Below are 14642 nucleotides of genomic sequence, written 5' to 3'. Positions count from 1 at the left end.
TAAATGACACAATCTTTATTATTATTGTTTGCTTCTCAAATGTAGAGTGTTAGGCTTTTAGTGTCTAAGCACTTAAGACCCAGTGAAAAAAATAGACTTTGTAGACAAAAACTCTTGATGGGGTCCTTGTTTTACAGGTCACAGCGTTGGTAGCCAGTAAGCTTTCCCTAGGGTCCGCAGGGAAGAATGAACACTGGTGATATTTGATTCAATTAGCTCTTTATTCCTGATGAATGATGAAACGATGGGCTGAAGCAAGAGTGTGAGAAAACTCCCTTTCACCCACCCTTCCCGCCCCTCATAAACAAATGTGTCTTAATTTCTAACCATTCAGTGGACATCATCTGCTTGGAAGATTTCAGGGTTTGTAAACTAAAGTGGCACTGACCTGTTATCCCCATTAGCCAGACAGGTTAAAAATAGTTTAGGCTGAAAATGTACTTCCTTTAGAAGCATTTTAAACTTTTCAACAGTAGAAAACTATTTAATCTCTTCTTATTCTTACCCCCAGAGAAAGAGAATAAGCAAGAATCAGGAATACAACAAAGAAGACTCCTGTCTTCTGGGCTACACTTCTGACACCGCCATGATACTGTAAATCACCCAGCTCTATTGAAATTTTAGCTAATAATAATAAAAATGTGAGAAATACTTAATTCTCAAAGATGATCAATGTATAATAGAAACAGGTGCATTCACAGCATTGCTGACAACACTGACATAAAATTGTCCCCGACAATGTTCTATAGCAACATTCTGAATTTCCAATAAATGTTGCATCTTAATTCAAGTATACACTATATTAGTAATCCTTTTCTTTGAAATTGCTTCTTATTGTAATGGCTTCAATAGAATATAACATTAGAAATTCTTTGGAATGGATTCAAGCTCATTCATATTTGGAGATAAAGAAAGCCTAGCTTCATGTACCTTAAGAAAGTTAAATATACAATGAAAATTTACTTCATAATAATTCCACACAGAATATAGTAAGCTTTGTGCTAAATAATCTATAGGAGGTGCCGGAGAGGTAGCATAGCAAATAAGTTCTTTGCCTGGCACAAAGCAATCCTATATTAAATCCCTGGCATCTCATAGGGTGGTTGCCCAGCCCTTGAGTGTAGGAATGATCCATGAGTGTAGAATCAGTAAGAAGCCCTGAGTACCAATGGTTGAGGCTCTCCAAAAATAATATATTACATAATCACTTTCTGAAACACAAATATGATCAAAAATTACATAAAAGAGTAGCTTTTCTAATTGTACTTTGCATAGGAATTTTTTTAAAGTTTCACTTGTTTAAATTGCGTTCAATCTTTCTAATGTTCAGTGTTGTTTTCTTTTATGCAGTCGAATAATAATCTTAAATAAATATAAATGTAATCTAAGATTTTTCTCAATATTCCTCTTTCAGCAGTTAATAAACTTGTTCTTTATTGCTCGCCTTGAACCAGATTCCTGCGTCAACTAATCTATCAGTACTGTCATCAGGAGGATTCAACCTTAAGGAAATGTTTCAGAAGTGGGGAGTGAAAGGATAGTTCAAAATAAATGTACAATGAGTAATACATAGATACACAAATACATGTATGTGTATATGTATTTTGAAACCTGTTCTTGCAAAATTTCATTTTGGAGAGAAAAGCCTATCAAAGCATATCATTTTAATTATACTTCTATTACCAGGGGACTATGAAAGTGTATATTAAATTAATGGAATGGATTGCCTTGGTTCCACAGTGGTTATTAGCAGGAAGAGCTCCCAGTTTTCTTATTATGTACATCACTAACTTTAATTGCATTAGGCTGAGCTGGGAGAGCTATTTTTAGGAAATATTTCATCCACAAAACAATTTCTGTTGGCTGTCTGCCTACTACAGCTCCAGGACTGAGGTTTCTCTCATAAATGTTAACTTATTATTTCTGTCAGTCATACTTTAGCATGTATTTCCTCATTAACATACCCAAAATGACTTTGGCAGTCAAAACTACTCAGTAAGGTTCCTAGAAGGAAGCTGGTAAGGGAGAAGGTGGACCTAGTGTGTTGGCGGAGCAACAAGTGTGTGAACACATGCACACACTTGATCTAGGGAGTCCCAACATTAGCATTGAGCTCTTGGAAAACATAAGGTGGAGTTTATACTGATAGGGGAAATCAATGTGCACCTGATTGGGAACAATGAAGACTTATTAAAAAATGTCGAAGTACTGAATAAATTAACTCTTAGTTGAGTTGAGTCCAGCAATTCACTTAGCTGTCTGAATTTAGCCTCAAATTGGTACTGAATTTTGATGGTAACTATAGTACAGGTCATTAGGTCATTATAGTACAGGTCATTAGAAACCTCATATTTTTGGGCACCAATGTCGTGATCAGAATTTAAGAGCTATAATTAGAAGACAATTTACAAATTATATATCTCAAATTTTCCACTTGATATATAAGCTCATGAAGAGCAATTTATACAGTCTTTAAGAAGTGGAATTTCACAGTCTTTCAAAATTTAAGACTTGTAAGTAACCTACTATAAGCATAGATATATGCATATTTATAATATGGACAAAGATATATGTGGTACATGCCATCTTAAAAAGATTAGGAAAAGCTTAAATATTTTTATAATAAAATAAGCTAAGGTGACAGAGCGATAGCACAGTGGGTAGGGCACTTGCCTTGCATACAGCTGACCGTAGTTCAATCTCCGGCATCCCAATGGTCCCCCAAGCACCGCCAGGAGTAATTCCTGAGTGCAGAACCAGGAGTAAACCCTGAGTATCGCTGGGTGTGACCCCCCAAAACAAAACAAAACAAAAATAAAATAAGCTAAGTGTATGCATACTGAGAAATAACATAGAGTTTACAAAAATAGAGGAAGTATGATTTTTAGATAGCATATATATTATTAGGCATTTCAATATATAGTCAGGAAAAATAAGCATAGGGCATAGTCAAATTTTTATAAGTCATGTAATTTGCTCGAGCTCGAGCGGGCCCAGTAACGTCTCATTGGAGACTTTGTTGTTACTGTGTCTTGCATATCGAATACGTCACGGGGAGCTTGCCAGGCTCTGCCTCTGCCTTGCGGGCGAGATACTCTCGGTAGCTTGCCGGGCTCTCCAAGAGGGGCGGAGGAATCGAACTTGGGTCGGCCATGTTGGCTGCATGCAAGGCAAATGCCCTACCACTGTGCTATCGCTCCAACCCATGTAATTTAATTCAAAAATTAGACAATTTGTAAAAATATACATATTTCATGTATGTAAAATTAATATAACACTCTGGAAATATTTTAAACATATGACACAGAGTTTATATACAATTGCTACATTAAACATATGTATATAATTTGAAGGAAGGGTCAACATTTTAAAAGATATGGGAGATGAGTTTGAATGGTTATAGATGTTATAATTCTATATTTATTTAATCAACTTTAACTATGCATGAGGGCTGGAGCGATAGCACAGCGGGTAGGGCGGTCTGCCTTGCATGCAGCCAACATAGCTGACCTGAGTTTGATTCCTCCACCCCTCTCAGAGAGCCCGGGAAGCTACCAAGAGTATTTTGCCCGCATGGCAAAGCCTGGCAATTTCCCTGTGATGTATTCGATATGCCAAACACAGTAACAAGTCTCACAGTGTTACTGGGCCCACTCGAACAAATCGATGAACAACGGGAGGACAGTGACAGTGAACTATGCATGTACATTAATCATGCATACATGACTAATACGTGCATAGAAATTAAAAAGAACCAAAGTACCCATTGAAGAGGATATTAGAATGTATAAAGAAATTTCAAGAATTTATGAGAGAAGTAAAATAAGATTAAAGGGTGTATTTTGGAATGAAATTGAGAGAAGCGAAGTGGGAAACTGCACTCATTTCCCATTACATTATATGAAATTTCCTCCTTCAAATTAAGAAATCGGGTCTCAGAAAGGTTTTCTCCTAGAGGTCTCACCAAAGAAAAGGAGAAGAAAATCAAATACAGCTGACTAATTTCAAAGATTTCTCAGGAAAAGTATGACCTTTAGGAAATATTACTTATCTTAGTTTTTCTTGCATCAGGTTCTTCTTAGTCCATCCGGGCTCAGAGAGCTAAACTTTAAAGATAAATTAATTTAACAGAAATTTCTTCTCCATTGCATGTCCATTTAAATAATCAATACTTATTAAAACAATAGAATGAGGAATATTATTCTATTTTTCACATGAAGATAAATTGTAAAGTAGAAAAGTAATTTAAGTCTCAGATCTAAATATAAACCTAGATCTCTAAATGAGTGTTTTTTTATATAATTTTTCAGATGCCACATTGCACAACATAAAAGAAATTTATATTGTTTAAATTTAGCCCTAATTAGCCCTAATCCTGAGAAAATAAGAAATCTTCAGATACAACTTAATCTTTTATCTGAGTCTCCACCTCAGTTATAAAAGTCTAGAAAGTCATATAGTTTTTCAAGACATGCTGCTTCAAATTTTTAAGAAATGCTACTCTAAGCCAGAGAGGTTTCATTGTTTATTTCTTTTTCTTTTTCTTATTTGGTTCACACCTGGTGGGGTTGAGGGCTTACTTCTTACTCTCTACTCAGGATCACTCCTGGGGGGCTCAAGGGACCATATGAAGTCACTGTCACTGGTCACTGTCCTCCCGTTGTTCATCAAGTTGCTTGAGCGGGCCCAGTAATGTCTCCATCGTGAGACTTGTTGTTACTGTATTTGGCATATCGAATATCGATTACATCACAGGGAGCTTACCAGGCTTTGCCATGCGGGCGAGATACTCTCGGTAGCTTGCCAGGCTCTCCGAATCAGGGACCAAACCCAGTCAACTGCTTGCAAGGCCAGTTCCCTGCCCACTTGTACTATCACCCTGGGCCCTCTTCCCTTAAACAGTATTGTTTTTATTTTTTTCCCCTCTTTAGCTAATCTGAGAATACAACTCAAAAAGGCCCAAAATGTCTTTCTCTCGAAAAGCAAACCTAAGATTTCTTGTGCAATGCCCTATATGCCTTGCTCCAACATTAAGCATAGAATAATTTGATCTAATATTTTGCATAAGATATTGATTTTTTAGAGGTCACACTTTAGTGTTTACGCATATTATGTGGTAATCACAAATTCCAAAAATATGTTTACATAACTGATGCAAAGTTAAATTTTTCCCATTGTTCAATATTTTTACAATTGTTTTCCTGGATTTAAAATATGAATCCTAAAATCTAGTTAAGCTGGATTAAATTTTACTTGGTTTATTCATTATTTTACACAATCAATAACTTTCTTGACCATGTTTTATGTTTTGTTTTATTTCCTTGATAGTAACACAAAGGGAACTGTTCGAAAGAACTGTCAATGAATGGGCAGCTTCTATAAGATTAATTTTCCATTTCTGCACAGTTCGAAGCATAATAAGTTCATCACTTCACATCTACTAAGGGGATTGCTTTGTTCTCATTGTGTGCATTTTTCACTGACAAGTTTTGTTTTGTTTTTCTCAGAGATAGTGACATCAGTTTGTGTTTTCTAATGAAAATTCTGTCAATGCCATGGATCGATCAGTGATATGCTTTGCAAAGAAAATATAATTAAGTAAATCCAATAGAAATAATTGCAACTGTATACCAATTTTACTCCAAATTAGCATAATAATAATAACTAATACCATGCAATTTATACAAAATTCATTATCTAATTTGATAAGCTTAGCAGCATTTTGATAATTTATAGGTAGTATTATCTACTTCAATTTAAGTATGAAAAAAGGATTATATGCTTGTAATGTGTTAGATGTCACATAAATTAGCTAATTGTTATATAAAAATTTCAATGAAGGAATATATAATTCATGATACTGGGCCTTATATTCTTTGGCTCACCAAAAGAATTGATACAAACTTAAAACTAAGAAGATAATTAAATTTAATAAGAAATACATAATTCAACTAAAATTTTTATAAAAACACTTGACTTTAAAGTTATACATTTATACACGTCAATATAACCCTAAAAATAATGATAATTATAACCAAGAGAAAACACATTTCACCTGAATTAACTAAGATAAAGTATAATTTATAATAGGAAACACTAAAAAAATTAAGGGAGCATACTAAAATTATAATAAAGTCAAATCAATAGCAAGGCACAACATTTATTAATGGACATGCAGTTAATAATCTAGCTTAAAATTACATTTAAAAAGCACTGTAGCACTGTAGCACTGTCCTCCCGTTGTTCATCGATTTGCTCAAGCAGGCACCAGTAACGTCTCACCACAAATTGTGAGACTTGTTGTTACTCTTTTTGGCATATTGAATACATCATGGGTAGCTTGCCAGGCTTTGCTGTGTGGGCGAGATACTCTTGATAGCTTGCTGGGCTCTCCAAGAGGGGCGGAGGAATCGAACCTGGGTCAGCCATGTCGGCTGTGTGCAAAGCAAACATCTTACCTGCTGTTGGTAAAATACTAACAAACATAGGGCAAAAGAGTACAGTGGATAGGGCATTTGCCTTCTATGTGATGGCCAGATCTCAGTATTTCATCAGGTACTCTAAGCCTGGCCAGGGACTCTGAGCCTAGAGTCAAATCTAAGTGTCAATACCACTCCAAAATAACAAATAACAGTAACAACATAATAGCAAACATATGGTCTTATTTAGAGATTTTAACTAATTTATGTAACCTGTAATGATGAACTACTGTCAACTTAAATAATGTATAGGATACTCAGATTTAATAATATTAAATAATTTTATGCAAAAACACTTTTGCATATAGTTTGCGATTAGTTCTACATAAAATTCAAAAGAGGCAAATTAATCACTACTTTATCTTGCAATATTGTGGTGGTTTGGGGGAAAGAAGTCAGTAGTAGTGGGCCCTCCCGTTGTTCGTCGATTTGCTCGAGCGGGCCCAGTAACGTCTCCATTGGAGACTGTGTTGTTACTGTGTTTGGCATATCGAATACGTCACAGGGGAGCTTGCCAGGCTCTGCCGTGTGGGCGAGATACTCTCGGTAGCTTGCCGGGCTCTCTGAGAGGGGCGGAGGAATCGAACTCGGGTCGACCATGTTGGCTGCGTGCAAGGCAAACGCCCTACCGCTGTGCTATCACTCCAGCCCCTGCTATCACTCCAGCCCCAGTAGTAGTAGTGGGAGGACAACAAAAAAGGAATCTGTGGTTTTCTTATGTCCAGATCTGAGTATTAGTTTATAGAAATTCGTGCCTAATGTTATGACATATGTACAATTCAGGAGTACTGTAGCACTGTCCTCCCATTGTTCATCGATTTGCTCAAGAGGACCCAGTAATGTCTCCATCATGAGAATTGTTGTTACTGTGTTTGGCATATCGAATACGTCACGGGGAGCTTGCCAGGCTTTGCCGTGCGTCAAGATACTCTCGGTAACTTGCTGCATTCTCCAAGAGGGGCTGAGGAATCAAACTTGGTTCTATTGGGCCAGCTGCGCTCAAGGCAAATGTCCTATGGGTGTGTTATCGCTCCAGCACAATTCAGTACACTTAGAATTTTAGGAGTAAGGCAAGTAATTTCACTCTTCTAATTTATTTTATTTATTTTTTTATTAGTGAAACACCATGAGGTACAGTTGTACACTTACAAACGTTCATGCTTGGGTTTAATTTGTACAATGACTGAGTATCCATCCCTTTACCAGTGCCCATTCTACACTACCAATGAACCCATTAGCCCCCCCACTCCAACCCCCCCACTCCACCCCACCTCTGTGGTCTACTTTAAAACCCTCAAAATGCCTTTTCAAACTTTGAATACATTTTCACCTGTAGTCTGCCCGTGACTTCCAGACTTCCCTCTGAGCTGTTTGGTTTTGCTCTGGACGTGCACATTATATGGCAATGCAGTGGTCATGCTGACCCCTACCACCATCATTTACACATATGTGTGTATATGCAAGTGCACACAAGCACACACATACGCACACACACACACACAACCTTGCTTCTCCGTGGACTTGCCAAAGTCACTATTTGTTTCTTGCAATTTGAATTTCTTTGTTTCCTCTTTCAAGAAGGTTCTTGTTCCAATTATCTCAAACATGGAAGCAAGAATACACCATTTATAACTTGTAAGTCAAGCAAAGGGCTGGAGCGATAGCACAGCAGGTAGGGCGTTTGCCTTACACACGGTCGACCCGGGCTCCATTTCTCTGTCCCTCTCGGAGAGTCTGGCAAGCTACTGAGAGTATCTTGCCTGCACAGCAATGTCGGGCTAGTTACCCGTGATGTATTCGATATGCCAAACACAGTAACAAGAAGTCTCACAATTTGTTGTGAGATGTTACTGGTGCCTGCTTGAGCAAATAGATGAACAATAGGAGAACAGTGCTACGGTGCTACAGTGCTAGGTCAAGCAAAAATTATCCAAGCAATTTTATGCTAAAAGATGGGAGAATGGAAATGCAGAGGTTCCCGAGGTAACTAATGTGAAGTGGGCAGGAAAGAGGGAGCAGACTCAAGAAGGAAATCCTTTTCTTTTATAGATATGATGAATTATGTTGATTGACTTGCAAAATCATCCTTGCATCCCTGGGATGAATCCTATCTGTTCACGGTGTATAATCTTTTTGATGAGCTGTTGGATTCTATTTGCTATTTTGTTGAGGATCTTTGCATCTGTGTTCATAAGGGATATCAACCTGCAATTCTCTTTGTGGTATCTCTGTCTGCTTTTGGTATCAGGGTGATATTTGCTTCGTAGAAACTGTTTAGAAGTGTTTTTGATACTAGAATTTCATGAAAAAGCTTAAAGAGGATTGGGAGTAAGTCTTCTTTAAAGATTTGGAAGAATTCACTAGTCAATCCATCTGGGCTAGGACTTTTGTGCTTGAGGAGACTTTTTATTACCCTTTCAATTCCGTTGATGGTGATAGGTCTGTTCAGATATTCCAGTTCTTCTTGAATCAGCCTTGAGAGGCTATAGGAATCTAGGAATTATCCATTTCCTCGAGGTTTTTGTGTTTCTGCTTCTCAAAGCAATCTCTGAGGTTCCTTTGAATTTCTGTAGTTTCTGTTGTAATGTCTCCCTTTTCACTTCTGATTCAGTTTATTAAGATTTTCTTTCTCCCATTTTTTGTAAGTCTTGCTAGAGGTTTATCGATAGTGTTTATTTTCTCAAAGAACCAGCTCTTGCTTTCATTGATCTTTCAAATTGTTTTTTCTGGAAACAACCCAAGTGCCCTACAACAGATGGCTGGTTAAAGAAACTTTGGTACATCTACACAATGGAATACTGTGGAGCTGTTAGGAGAGATGAAGTCATGAAATTTGCTTATAAGTGGATAGACATGGAGAGTATGCTAAGTGAGATGAGTCAGAGTGAGAGGGACAGATATAGAAGGACTGCTCTCAGTTGTGGAGTATAGAATAACATAACATGAGGCTGACACACAAGGACAGTAGATACAAGGGCCAGGAAGATTGTCCCATAGCTAGAATCCTGTCCCATGAGTGGAGGGGAGAAGGCAGCTGGAATAGAGAAGGGATCACTAAGAAAATGATGGCTGGAGGAATCAGTCAGGATGGGAGATGTGTGCCAAAAGTAGATAATAGACCAAACATGATGGCCTCTAAGTGTCTGTATTGCAAACCATAATGCCCAAAAGTAAAGAGAGAGTATTGGGGATATTGTCTGCTATGGAAGCAGAGGGAGGGTGGGGAGAAGGGTATACTGGGGAGATTGGTGGTAGGGAATGTGTACTGGTAGAGGTATGGGTGTTTGATCATTGTGTGATTGTAACCCAAACATGAAAGCTTATAACTTTCTCATGGTGATTCAATAAAATTTAAAAATTTTTAAAATAATAATAATAATTTAAAAAGAAGGAAATTCACTGCTTGGCCTCTCCCCACATCAGTCGCCACAGAAATGCCTGGGAAATCAAGAAATTATAAAGTTTGATGTGATCCCCTACTGAGAACTGACTTCACATCCCACCACTCCCACAAGGCAGCCATCAAGGTATCCCTGTTGTCCACATGTTCTGTGTGGTGTAGGAGATGATCCCGACCACCCAATTTCTCAGGGAGCCACGAACTCAGGGTGCAGCAAGGAATTGCCCTTTACAGGAAAGGAAAGTTAATCCTGACCTTATCCAAGCCTTTCAGGTCCATCACCTTTCTCTCAGAAAAAAAAAAGAATTTCAAGGGGAGATAAATAATGAAGCTTCAAGGGATTATTCGGAAATAAAGGAGGTAAGGTATGACCAGAGAGGTATGTAAGATACATGCTCAAGAAAGAACATAGGCTACTCCAGAGTAGAGAGAGTCCAAAGTATGGATCTCAAGAGGGAAGATTTGGGCAGCCTGAGCTCAGGAAGCAGATGTTTGCAGCAGTAATACATGGGCACAGGCTGTGCATGCTGGCAGCCCTCATGAGCATCCTTCCTTTATTGAAGTCTAGTTTAAAAACACTTTTCCCAAACTGGCCCTGTGCAATCCATCGCTGCGGTGGTTTCCAAGGGAGTTTGGGGCAGTTGACAACATTATTTTGATATTACATACCTGGCCTTTGTTGCAGTATTTGGAGCCTCTTTTCTCTGGCCATTTTCTCTCAGGAATACTACTGAACTTGGCTTGGAATTCTGCATCTCAATGAATTTCCAAGCTCCTGAGATGACTCCTTTGTGTTGATGGCCTCTGTCCCTTTAGGTTTGTTCAGCTTTCAGACTTTCAGATTTTCCCCAAAACCCACATTCTAGTTGTGCTGACTCCACACTTAAGCAGACCTATTATTTGTTTGTTTATTTATTTATTTATTTTTTACACGGCAGTACTCGGTTTATTTAGTGGTGACTAGTACAAGCGCTGGGGCTTGCCCGGTGCTCTTGATGTATAAGGCGCAGACGTTCTGCCAATTCTTCTTGATCAATGACACCAGGAAATTGACAGCCAGGTGGATGTTGTAGACAAGCTCGTTGTCTGTCATCTTTACGTGGCCAACAGCCACCACCAGACACAGCATCTTCTTCATCTGGAACTTGATTGTGGACTTGATTTAGCAACCTTGGTCACCATATTTTCATTGTGGGTCAGTAGAGAAGGAAACTCCCCAGCCTTATTCAGGCCCGGGCCCAGGATTCTGGGGATCTACTTGATGAGGGACTCGGAGGACAGAAAGGCGTCATACTTCTTGGCCAGCTTCTTCACCAGCTTATTATTCTTGAGTTTCTTCAGCCCTTCAATGTCCATGTGGGAAATATCCACAGCCTTGGACTCATTGCAATGCTGCTGTTCCCCCAGCACGCACATAGACAACTTATAGCGAGGGGTGGATTTGATCCTGACGGTGCCCGAAAAGCGCTTGTCCTACTGCGGGTCATAGTTCTTGAGACTGATCTGCAGTTTCACCGTCTCCAGGAACTTGAAGCACTTGCGCTGGTTCCCATGCAGAACTTCCCACCCCGCCTCATACAGGGTGTAGCAGGACACTTTGCTGCTCATGGTGATAGCGGTAGCGGGAACCGGAAGAGTATTTGTTTAATTTTTAAAATTTATTTTAATTTATATAAAAGCCACAGCTGTTGATACAAGTCTAGAGATCAAATTGCTTAGATAACAAGGTTCCAATATTAAAATCTATAAGAAATCAATTTTGATGCAAAAATTTTTATATCTGATCACGGGTTGCTAAGCCCTTGTCTATGAATTTATTAAGCTGTTTGTTGCTAGTTGAGCCTTCTGTATTATTATTGCTTATTGAGTTTATAGTTGGCTTCTATGTTACTTTTTCATATAATTAGGTGTGTCCCTAATTGAATTCCAGTTGAGGAATTAGGAAGTCCAGAGACTTCAGGATCTATGGTTTGGCCAATGAGTTGAAATATGGAATATGGGAGGTGGACATAATTGCTGGGTCTTCTTGAATTGGGGAAGGGGAAACTGCCCACCTGGATCCAAGAAGGCCACAGACTTCTCACTGGGAACAGGTTGGACATTGGGGTTCTTAAAATTATTCATGACTTGGTGTATCTGCTCAGAATATTCGTGAGCAATGGAATTGAGCCTGGCAGGTCCTTGGCTCATTCACCTCCTAAGAGAGGCCCAGAGTTTTGAGCTATGGGGGCCAGCGTTTCCATAAATTTTAGCTGCTTGTTGTGCATCTCTCAGAAATTTAGTCAGGAATCTATAAAGTGGGGTCCATGTGTGAGTCAAAATGGTGGCAGCTATGGGAAGTGGAACAGAACTATTATTTAAACACAAATCATAGTTTTCTTATTAGTTAAAATTGTTCTAGCAGTATAAGCATTTGGTCTGATATATGAAAAGTGTCACATTTATGGATTTTTTTTAAATAAATTTAAAAATATAAAAGAAACTCATTTTCTTTATCACCCCTGTCTCTTTGATAAGTTGTTCTATAATACGTGACAAGACTTTGGAAATCATTAGGTCAAAGTTCAATAGGGAAGACAACCAAATCAATACAAGTACTGCAGACTTGTATTTTCTTAAAGACACAGGAACTGGGGAGCTGGGAGTTTCATGGTTTATCTTATTCTTTTTTTTTTCTTCTTTTCTCTACAAGACCAATTTACTCTAAGCAAGAATAACCTAATTGTACTGTCAAGTAAACTGAACTGATGATAGCTTCATGGTATGTCTTCTAGAAGTCAAAATCACACAGATGTGGGGTGAAGGGATTTTGCTTAAAGGAAAGACATATGGGCTTGAGGACCCTTCTGTAACAATATCCTCAGAAAGCATACCAAAGATACAAGGGAACTCGTCATGACTATGTCCTCATCAACCATCTTTGAACTTCGTTATATTATTGTCTTTGATTTGCCTCTATCTGGTTAGTCTTTGCATTTGGTATTTGCTTCTGAATAAAATCCTAACCCCAAATTCTTTTACTGGCTACCAGATTTTTATTTTGCTAAAAATGCACAACTGTCTCTATCTGTTCATCTCTGTTTTGTTCTCAGCACTTCACTCTATTTGTAATTATTTTATTATTAAATCAATACGTTTTTGGGCTTATCCCCATCTCTGAACTATGAAGTCTATAAAAGTAAGGCTTGTTGCACTACTGCACAACAGTACTTCCAGACCTCAGTCAGTGTCTGGTATATGAATGAAAGTCAAATAAAGCTTTCTGTGAATAAAGAGGAAAATTTAAAAGTGAGAAAAATAACACATAGATATATAAGAAAAAGCACTGTGTTCCCAGTAACTAATTATTATTGGAGTGATACTCTTTGTTTTTAAATAGCATCCCAGATTACAAAGTGTTTTTGTATTGATTATCTTGTTTGATTCTATCAACAACCCTGGGTCAGAGAAGTAGAGAGATGTTCACAAATGTGATGTGGCTTGTCCTGAGTTATTCAACTGGGAAATGGAAGAGTGAGTCCAGGACCCATGGATCATACACTCTCCCACCCCCTGACCTCAGCTGAAAATACCATGTGCTTTGAAGAAGCTGCTTTTGCAGAAAGCATTTTATTCTTGTACATACCAAAATTCTATGTTAGCTCTGACAGCTTGCTTCATTACAGAAATATCAATATTTGCACAAAATAAAACCATCTGATAAATCTCCCAAAGCCTTGGTTTAAGAGGTATTTTCACTCCCCCTTTTGTATCATTTTTGCTAAATACAACAATATTCTGCCAAAAGGTGTTTTTTGAGCTAGCACTTACCCTATGTCAATGAAATACATAATTATATTTAAATATAAAATGCCATTTGTACTTGAGTCAACTGATGTAGGGATAAATTTCTTTATCTTGATGTATTACCTTCTTTTTGCTCTTTGAACTTTTAGAATATTCATTACTGATCATATTGAAGATCCTGCATAATAAATCTAAAAGGAATCAGGCAAGTTGGTGCTATCAACACTTTCCGTAAAATTAAAATTAAAAAAATAGTTATCAACTAAGTCTCACTATGGCCTATATGTCCTACATGTTTATTTACTTTTATTGGAACTTATGGGTGTGAAGAAATTATGAGAAGGGAATCAGATATGTAATGATTATCTAATGTGGTATTTGGAGTCCTAGGATCCTAGAAAACTACAGTACACCAGGAAAAGGGAATTGCTTTAGGTCAACCAAGATAAATTAGGAGGTACTATTCATTTTGTTTCTCTTTCCCTCACATACACTCACACATGTTCATACACACACACACACACACACACACACACACACACACACACAGTGCTCAGTCACAGTGACCTTTCATCTGACCACAGAAAAATTATGACAAGAGCACTTCCTCCCCAAAATGTCAAAGCATGTTTTACTAAAGCTCCCTTTCCTTTCCAGAAATGTGAGACTGACAGCAAGTCACTTAACTCTGTCCAGCAGCAGCTGTGTGGTTTTTGCATAATTAATTATTTATACCAAGGCAGACACAGTAATTAACATCCAGATGAATATGATATTCTGATCAGAAATACTTTGCATTTCAGCCATCCCTCAAGCAAGTAACTGTCAAAACTGGACTGTTTGACAGAGTGGGGCCTGCCAAAAACCTCCCAGACATCTGTTCTGTAACAAAAAGAACAGATTCTCAAAGCAGTGCGTACATATATTCACTAGTTTCAGTAGGCAAGGAATAGTTGATTACCTTTTCACAAATTCTG

At 38.0% G+C, this 14642-nt stretch overlaps 1 pseudogene; it reads right to left on the bottom strand.

Annotated features, from left to right (window-relative positions):
• Nucleotides 1-10839: 10839 nt before the first annotated feature.
• On the bottom strand, nt 10840-11487 carry LOC130035695 (60S ribosomal protein L10a-like; annotated as a pseudogene).
• Between the last annotated feature and the right edge of the window lie 3155 nt (nt 11488-14642).

This window comes from Sorex fumeus, unplaced genomic scaffold (assembly GCF_029834395.1).
Source record: "Sorex fumeus unplaced genomic scaffold, SorFum_2.1 ptg000006l, whole genome shotgun sequence".
NCBI lineage: Eukaryota > Metazoa > Chordata > Mammalia > Eulipotyphla > Soricidae > Sorex > Sorex fumeus.
This window is presented reverse-complemented; position numbering and strand designations above follow the sequence as displayed.